The sequence below is a fragment of the Triticum dicoccoides genome, chromosome 4B (genome assembly GCF_002162155.2).
Source record: "Triticum dicoccoides isolate Atlit2015 ecotype Zavitan chromosome 4B, WEW_v2.0, whole genome shotgun sequence".
Taxonomy (NCBI): Eukaryota; Viridiplantae; Streptophyta; class Magnoliopsida; order Poales; family Poaceae; genus Triticum; species Triticum dicoccoides.
In genome coordinates, this window is record NC_041387.1 from 217,642,625 (window position 1) to 217,651,509 (window position 8,885).

The window sequence follows — 8,885 nt, forward strand, 5'->3', positions numbered from 1 at the left end:
GCACCTCCTCTTCCTCCTGGAATCGCCGCGTGCGCCACCTCCTTCGATTGATGGAGCCCCGCCTCCTCCTTCCTCCGTGAACCCCACCACCCCTTCTCCAACTCCTTTTGCCGCCAGAGCCCACCCCACCCCGCCTCCTTGCTCCAGCAAGGCCAAAGACCTCCTCCACCACCGGCGATTGGGGCCGGCGTGCCCCCAACCCCGTCCAACCGCTGGCGCACCGTGCGGCCATGGCGGGATCTGGCCGCCACTGGCCCCCAGCGAGGCCATCTCCACCAGATCCGTCCGCCACGGCCATCAGCGCGGCCAGAAACAGAAGGATCCGGCCGCCAACAACCGCTCACCTCCCCTGCCCCTTCCCACGCCAATGGATCTGACCCGTGCCACTGTGTAGTGCCCACCTCCTCTGCGGTTTGGTGGCACTCATGCTGCTACTTGTCTGCAAGACCCCGGCCTCGTCCCCAACCGGGTGATGGTCCCCGTGGGACTGGCCTCCCCCCACCAAGCTTTCCCTCTGTCGAGCTCGCAACGGCCCACGCGGGTGCAGTACGCCCGTACTTCCCGACGTGGTTTGGTTGCCCCGGTGATGCAGTGTGGTTTCCTCGCTCATGCAGTTTTAGCCCCCTCCCCCGTGCTATTTGGTTTTGGAGGGCAGAGCTATTCGGGTGGCACTCCGATGCAACTCGGTTTGCGGACGGAGGGCGACTATGACCTGTCGTGAAGGTGGCTGAATGTCCTGGTGCTGCTCCAATGCTCGTCTCTGCTTCAACTCCCCTGTAACTGAAGCGGTTCGCTGGAGCAAACCTGCAGCTCTCTCCTCGATCTGCAGATCATCGGTAACATGTCCCCTTCTATGCTGTTGTTCATTTGAGTGGTCATCGCTGTCCACGCCACAAATCATGGAGCCATGGTCATGTAGTCGAGTTCGCCTGTATTTGTAGTCCATCCCACGGGCATGTGGAGTACACATCGCTCCCCACATGCATTCAGCTCCAGCTCCCCCTAGATCGAGCTTGATCATGTCGCAGTGCAGCTCACTGTGCCTAAAATTTGCAGCTCGGAAACGAACTGTAGTGCATTGCACTTAGGTGATTTTTGTTTTCTATCTCCTCACTGACGGCCGTAGTGCAGTCCACATTTGTCGTCGACGCGCTGCGCAACACTGACCAAAGTTTGCGTTTTTTTGCCTTCTGAAGCAGTACACCATGGCCTCGCATGCGGCCCGATGTCATGGCCGTTTCGGTGATAGCGTGCGCCAGGAACACCTTATGTGCTTCGATCCATCCTTGACGCACGTGTGTGTGTGTTTTCTCTTTCTGTTTTGCAGTAAAGTTAAAATGCGGTGTGCTCCAGTGCGGATCAGATGGGGTTTTCCTTGTTATATTTGGCTGCAGAAGACAGACACAAAAAAATGATGCAGGTCATTGACATTGACCATGTAGCTCAGATGTCCCCTGGATGTGTGGGATGCATGCCCCTGTGTTGAAGTTTTGTGCCCTCCCCCCTATGATGAACGTGAGATAATGTGTGTGTGTGTGTGTGTGTGTGTGTGTGTTTTCAGTGTATTTTTGTATTGTAGGTGCAGTGCACATGTGCCGCCCCCTGTAGTGCACTAGTTTTGTTCGTGCAGTGTAGGACGTGCGCCAATTGAAAATATCATGAAGGAACGTACATAAAATAACTATTCTCGTCCTTGCAGTGCAGAACACACGATAGAAAAAAGAGAGAAAAACTTCCCAACAAGTAATGTGGTTCACTTGAAGATTTGATGCAGTGTGGTCGGTCGTCTGAGGCTGTTCATCTTATAAGCGTAAGAAAAATTGTTGCCGAAATGACAAAAAATGTAATGCGGTTCACTTCTCGATAGTGTTGTGATTCACTTATGCCCGATGTGAAGTGCAGTCCACTTCTCTTCTTGGAAAAATTTACGTCTAACAAAAAAACAATGAAGTTCGGTAGCCTGTCTCACGCAGTGCGGTTTTAATTTGAAGCAGTGCGGTTTTCTATATGATGCCGTTTACTCGTCAAATTGGGTGTTGCGAAAAACAGAGTGACCGTATTTTGGTAAATACAAAATTCCTCTTAAACCGTAAAGAATTAGAGAGAGTGTTCTACATGAAAAGGTTGCGTATCGTCGATATCTTTCCAACGGAGTATCGTTTGAATCATTCCGACCAGCGGTTTGCAAAAATTTCGCCAAAAACGGCCGCTGCCACTCGGCATCCGGCGCACGATTTTTAAAATTAACTTAAAATCGTAAGGAATCTCAAAAACATTTCAACATATGAAACTTGCGCCTTGTCCATAGCTTTCCAACAGCGTATCGCACGCCTCGTTTCGACAAATGGTTCAAAAACTAGAGCGAAAACAGTACCGAAAATTTGAAACAATTTGAAAAACAGAATTTCCGCGATTTAGTAAATTTGAAACTGCTCTTAAACCGTAACGAATTAGAGAAAGATTTATATATGGAAAAGATGTGCCTCGACAATATCTATCCAACGGCGTATCATTTGCTTCATTCCGACAAGCGGTTTAGAAAAAAACGCGAAAAAACGCTCGCTGCCACTCATCATCCGCCGCACCATTTTTAAAACTGCTCTTAAACCGTGTGGAATCTCGAAAAGTTTTCAACATGTTGAAGTTGCGCCTAATCCATAGCTTTTCAACGGTGTATTACACGCCTCATTCCGATAAACAGTTAAAAAACTAGAGCGAAAACAGTATCAAAAAAACACCGCGTGCAGTTTTTTTCGACACGAAGTTCACTGGTCTATATTGCAGTGCTCGTCGTCAAGAAGATGCAGTGCACTTGCGTTCAGCGTGCAGTGCGGAAGTGGTGTGCATAATAGTTATTCTGCTAATATTAGCAGAATAGACCGTGTGTATATATATATATACATACATACATACATACATGTTATTCTTCTGTAGACAAAGCACATCACATGGCTTATTAGCAGCAATCGTCTGTGTTATTATTGGTCTTCGCACACATTTCTGGTTACAAACCTGTTTCCCGTGTATCACACATGTCTTGTTCACTTGAACCGTTTCCATTGTGTTGCCTAATCACACACAGTTCATCCTAGTGAACTGTATGCCGTATATCGCACACAGCCTCATCTGTCTGCCCGTTTCTGTTGTTCTTCATCATCGCAAACAGTTCTTCTGGATTAAATGTTTGCCACTCATCGCACACGCAAATCTAATATGAACCGTGTTTGATGACGCCATCGCAAATGTTTTGCATCTTTTTTGACGGTTTTATTACATCATCGTTTGTGATTGATGCATCGCACACAGTTTTGTCAAAAGGGTATCTGATTTGACTGTCATGTTTGGACCATCCTGTAGTAGTGTGCATCTCAATTCCTATAGAGAAAGAGATGCCATTCGATGCATAGGATATGAATTTTTCCTTTAAGTCTAGGCTAATGTACTGGTAATTTGCTCTAAAAACTACAGTAGTAACTAGTACTGGTACATGCTCGTAATTAATTAAACAAACATATGGGCGACACAGATACACACACTAACTACTAGTACTACTACTTCTCACATGTTGACCAGACACCGTCGTTATCCTTCCCGGCTTTGTTAGTGACACCCCACCGTGCTTGGATCTCCACCGAGTTCTCCACAGGAGCGCGTGCGTCCACTTCTTTCTTGCAGCTTTGGGACTCTCTTTTCTTGAGTGATTTTTGCCTTCTCCGCTCCCTTTGTGCGGCTTTGGACGCCTCTTGCTCTACCGCCCATTTGGCCTTGACAGCTTCAAAGTCTGTGCACGTAGGTGTGAGGTCACGAGCGGTGATGAACTCGGCATAGCGGGAAGCCATCGCATACCTACCATTTTGTGTGCGGCCGTGGGCGGTGAGGAACTCTGCGCAGCAGGATGTCATCGCTTCCTTACCGATTATTGTGCGGCATCGTGGCATGAACGACACTTGGTGAGAGCTCTGGGCAGAGTGGCCAGACAACCGTATAGTGCATTGGTTTGTCAAGAGCTCAAGGACAGACAACGAAGGAAATTTGGATTCCCCTTCAATCTTGGTCATTTATTATCGAGTAAAATGCATTGGCGGTCATCGAACTTGTCTTGATTGCTCACTTTGATCATTGTACTTAAGAATACGATCAATACGGTCATTCTATACGAGATATGGTGATTATATAGTCACTGGCTCAGCATATAGCTCTGTATTTGTCTGCTTGACCAGTCAAACAGTCTTCATGTGTTTCATCAGCTCGTATTCTGTATCTATCAATCTATGCAGGCCCACATGTTAGTGGAGAAAGAAATAAAAACCAAAATGATGCATATGTGAGGAATCAAACCACGGACTCGTCCCTGCAACGCACACTCGTCAGCCAAATGAAAATGAAATACTTTGCGTTAAATGAACAAACCAAATTTTCTATATTATGCGTGATTCACACAATAGCGCACACCGTCCATAGATGCAAGTATCAGTACGCGTGCAGACACTCACGCTCACGCTGTCAAACCATGGTAATGCATGCACATTGCCATCTCAATCAAAGTCCTGCTCATGGCGCAATGCAAACGGCGAACCCATCACCTGCGCGCCCCGACGGTGCTTGACATTACTGTTTAGACGTTTGCTAGCGGCCTTCGCGAACACCGAGCATGTATTCACCTAGCTCAACACCAACGTCATACTCGTGCTTGGGCGCCGAGCTGCTCGACATTAGCCATGGCTCTGCACATGACACGACGATATGACTCGACGCCTTGCTCATGTATATCATCCATCACAACGACAATGTATAAACAACCTAGCTAGAGAGGGTACTATGGTACCTATATATGTATCGTGAGCGACCGATCATAGTGCCACTTCACACGAGTGTGTGTTTGATCGATTCATCCATTATTCATAAGTTATGCATGGTTCCGTGTGTGTCTAATGGTGGTCGTCGAAGGCTAGATAGCGGCAAGAGCGGTTGCATGAACGCCTGGATGTCTATACGTGTCGCATACGCTTCAAAGGCTTGTCATCCATGAGTTCACATAATTTATTCCATTACAATCATAAGCGTAACTACATAGGTGTGTCTGCGCGGGCGCTAGTTTGTTTTGTGTGTGCGCGCGTGCATACTGCATGTGTGTGGGTTGTCCGCATGCATGCTTGTGCGTCGCGTTTGCACCTTGCAAAAATACCTCATTTGGTTAGCTCATGGGGCTTTACTGGAGAGGTTCGAGGTTAATTCCCCACCCATGCAATGCATAATTTAGCTTTTCTAATTTATTTGTTTTCGACCCACTGACAGGTGGGGCCGTAGAACCTGGGTGAGGCGCATGTGTACTGTTTGACCGGTCAACCAGACAAAATACGGAGCTATAGGCTAACCCACTGTTCGCATAATCATCTTAAGTCATATATAGTGACCGTATTGGTTGTATCCTTAAGTATAGTGACCAAAGTGAGCTATCGAGACAAGTTCGATGACTGCTAGTGCATTCTACTCTTTATTACCACACAGTTACTTTCTGTTGCCTGTGGAAACTGTGTGCGCTGACCTCCTATTGTGGGTTGCTTTCTGACTGGCCACCACCCTAGCCACACGGGTCGCGCACGTGCACCGTGATTGAACGACATTCCATGTCCCTATCAACAACCCGTGTAGCCATATCTGGCATTTTATGTTTCTGCACCTCCGTCCTGGTTGATGCATGTAACTACAAATAATATCACAAGAAACTATGTTTATTAGTAAGGTACATGTGCATTGCACGCATGAGATCTGGCAACGAAATTATGAATAAATACCACACTATAGAATGTAAGATTTCAGTCATATATGCATGATGTAGATGTTCGTTTAATTCTTATAGTGGTAGTAAATTTCTTCAAAATGCGCATAATGGCCTAAATATGGTAAGTGAACCCGGAGAAGTGTCAAATTTTAACATGGTGCTTTGTAGGGTGTATGTTGATCATAGAACAGAAATAGTGAACTGCCACATTAATTAAGTACTTTTGCAAACTACAAAAACAATATATCACCACGCCAGCGTTTGACCGCCTTGGCCCACCGAAACCCCTTCCATCGATAGCGCACATTTCCCTCCTGAAACGGGCACCATCGCTCCAGAACGTCAATGCTGCATTCACGCCCAACGCGACCTCTCACAAGCGTCGGCACTACAGCAGCGTGACGGCCGAGAGAGCGCCACCCGCACGGCATCCCGGTGCAAGCGACTGCTCCGTGTTAATGACACCACAACCATCCGTCTGTTTGCAGCCCACATTAATGATACGCGGCTGCCGATGAACCTACTCTAGCACCAGCCATCCGTCTATCTACCGTGGCTCATTATCATTTGCCTACTATATTAACTTCAGACACAACCATAGCCAAAGACCCACAGTCATTCTCCTCCAATTCCTTCGTTCTGTAGGCACCACTCCAACCATGGCATCCTCGCGCTCCAAAGCTCTCTTGGACGTATTGTCGCAGGAGAAGACGAAGGACATCACAGGCTCTGCTCGGGCACACTCCAAAGCTCTCTTGGACGTACTATCACAGGAGCAGACGAAGGACATCGCCGGCTCCCCCCGGCCGCCCTCCACCGCCATGACCATAAAGCCGGCGCACGTGCGTAGGCACAACAGGAAGTGAGGAAGAGTAGTACATGGTAGGTCACCGCTGCTCTGGTCCCAGGAAGGCCACCGCTCCTCCACTCAGTCGACGCCAATCTTGGTGCACTGGTACGTGTCGGTGCTATACAAATGGTTTTAAACCCCTTTCCGCAACAGCATTTGGAACCATCGCCTAGTGAGTGCGGGCGATTAGGGGGTCCTTCCCACACGACCCATAAACTGTTGGGGATATGTTCCTAGCACACACGCTTGGCAAAATGAGGTCGTGTGAGACTGGCGAGCGACCAAATACGGTTATATGTACAGTAGTGCTAAAAAATACAATTATACAAGCGAAATCATTTCCGATCGTCAGTACATCCCACACAGTCAGTCCCCGCGAAACGTTTCCATTCGTATATTCATCCCACACAGTCGCTACAAGGAAAACGTTTTCATTTGTAGGTACATCACACACAATTTTCCCCGTTAAATCGTTTGTGCCACTGTTAGGCAGGCAGGCCAGGGCCGCTAGAGCCAAAGGCAGCAATGTGCCACTGTTATTGGATCCAAAGTTGATCCTAGACTTCATTGATCTATGGCACAAGGACCCGAACACACCTTTGTCGGAGATGAACCTCACTCCTGGTCAAAGTCATGTCTTGACTGCCTTCATTGAAGAAGAAAAGTGGAAATTTGAAGAAGGAAGAAGACTGAAGAAAGCGCAGTACAAGAAGCAGCGCTACCTAAAGGACAATGTCCTCACTCTTACCCCTGATCAACTCGTTGCCTTGCAAGCTGAGATCAAGCAACTAACTGATGAATTCAATCGCTACTATGCTGACTGGAAGGGCGCCATGGTCCGGTTCGTCAAGCTGACGAAGACATTCACTTCAAGTGTTGGTGCTCCTGTGCATATTGAAGTCACTCCAGCTGAAGCATCTACTCAGCCCACTGAAGAACATGCCAACACCGCTGATGACAATCAGGCCGCTGAAGAAATTGCCAGGGCGTCCACTAATGGTGCACCTGATGAAAGTGAAGAAGTCAGGGCAACTGCATCAGTTGCGCTTGAAGAAATTGAACCAAATTCCTCTACTCCTCCTGCGCCTACACCAACTCCGATTCTTCCATCAGCATCAGATGTGAAGAAGACCAAGGCTGCAGAGCGTGCAGCTGTGAGGAAAAGGAAGGCATCAACTTCATCAGATTCTTCAGCTCCGAAGAATATGAAGCCATTGACAAGCTCAATTAACAACCCAATTGATGTCGTTCCTATGTCCTTCATGCCATCAAAGGACCTTTTTCCTTTTGGTGAAGATTATGTGATTCCAAGCGAATCCGATGAACAGAATCCTTCTGCTGCTTCTTCAGAGCAGTTGGATGAAGAAATTGAAGTGGATGCTATCCCTTCAACACCAGTTGTCTCCTCGCCTATGCCTCAGTTCACTGCTGAAGAGGCCAGCGTTGAAGAAATGGAAGATGAGGATGTGGACATTGGCTGTACCGCACCTATGCTGAATGATGGCTTTTGGAAAGTCAGTACCCCAACTCTCCAATGTTCACTCCACTTCAAGCAATTCCTCAGTCCCTAGCTACTATTGACGTACAAATGGGTTCTGAAGAACCTCATGCCACCCCATCTATCCATGAAGAAATTCCAGCCACAGTGCTGAAGAAAATGTAAATGAAGAATTGAAGACCCAGACTGCAGCTGAAGAAGAGCCTAAAATTCCTTAGTCTTTGGATCCTGAGATTGTGATTCCTGAGGTGGTGATGCAATTGACTGACACTCATCAGCCCAAGACAAAGGATCCCTTCTCAAAGAAGCAGAAATTCAAGGCTGATGACTTCTTCGGCGAGCATGTTTTCTTCACTGAATTCAATCCTTATGACAATGCTCGTCTTAGAAGAAGCGCTTCAGGACTGCCAGCAGGCTAATTTCTATTCTTCACTGCTTTTCAACAAGGACAAAGTCTTCGACCACGAGCATATTCCTCACGTGGACATGGAATCAATGCCTTGCTTCTCTCAAGTCCCCAGTATGCTTCATGATGCAGGACTGCTCAACTTTTGATCTAACATAGTTGATTGGAATGAAGAGCTTATTCTTCAGTTCTACGTCACATTGCTCATCAGGTGATGTTGATGATATGAACACTTGGGTGTTGGAGTAGATGACTGAAAACACTCATTACAAGGCACCGGCCTTTGAATTACTTCATGCCCTGCCAATCAGTCCTCCAACTGAAGGTCTGCACCAAGAGCCTAAACTCA

General features: G+C 47.4%; 1 long non-coding RNA gene across 2 annotated transcripts; it reads left to right on the forward strand.

The window, feature by feature from the left end:
* Window positions 1-6: 6 nt before the first annotated feature.
* Window positions 7-1,703, forward strand: LOC119295819. 2 transcript variants are annotated; one of them, XR_005144336.1, is made up of 2 exons: window positions 7-836; window positions 1,197-1,703. It is a non-coding gene; the product is annotated as an uncharacterized LOC119295819 (long non-coding RNA). The 2 variants fall into 2 exon arrangements; XR_005144337.1 differs by having other exon boundaries at window positions 1,200-1,703.
* Window positions 1,704-8,885: the final 7,182 nt, after the last annotated feature.